Source organism: Poecilia latipinna, unplaced genomic scaffold, assembly GCF_001443285.1.
Source record: "Poecilia latipinna isolate Pla-1442-1.1 unplaced genomic scaffold, P_latipinna-1.0 Scaffold4050, whole genome shotgun sequence".
Lineage (NCBI taxonomy): Eukaryota > Metazoa > Chordata > Actinopteri > Cyprinodontiformes > Poeciliidae > Poecilia > Poecilia latipinna.
Window position 1 is genome coordinate 37314 of NW_015116666.1, and position 606 is coordinate 37919.

The following is a 606-nucleotide window of genomic DNA, read 5'->3' on the forward strand; positions in this document are numbered from 1 at the left end:
AAGGTAACCTAATCGCTGGTATTGTGTGTTCTGGCACTGTTGTAATGAAATGTATTAACATAGGATGTAGCTACATTTAAATTGATATTGCGCTGTATATTTATTTTCTTTTCTCATTTTGCTTGAGTATTTGAGTTAATTTATTTTATTTTCCTTGATATTTTGAAAGTTAACTTTGATTTCAACTTTTCAACTTTAACCTTAAATTGATTAGTTTGAAATATGATTGATCTTCTTTTTGTTTAAATTATGGTTAATTTAACCTGACTGAAATGTTTAGTTTAATTATTAGATATTTAATAATTGCACATAATTGTTTAAACACTTAATGGGGTTTTTTGGGCCTTTTAGGTCGGGTTTTTTTATTTCATGATGGATCAGATCCTCAGATCCTCTTTGGAACCGATGGCGAGCTAGGAAAAGGACAAGAACTCTGATCTTTGAATTTATTTATTTTGAATTAACTTGTCTCTCACTGTGTATTTGTAATTGTTTGTTTCCCCCAAATCACTAATATACATGCATCAAAACTAAAACATTGCTTTGTGTCTTCATTCACACCTCAGGCTCCTTAAAGAACCATCTTCTGATGCTGCTTTTGTAGCC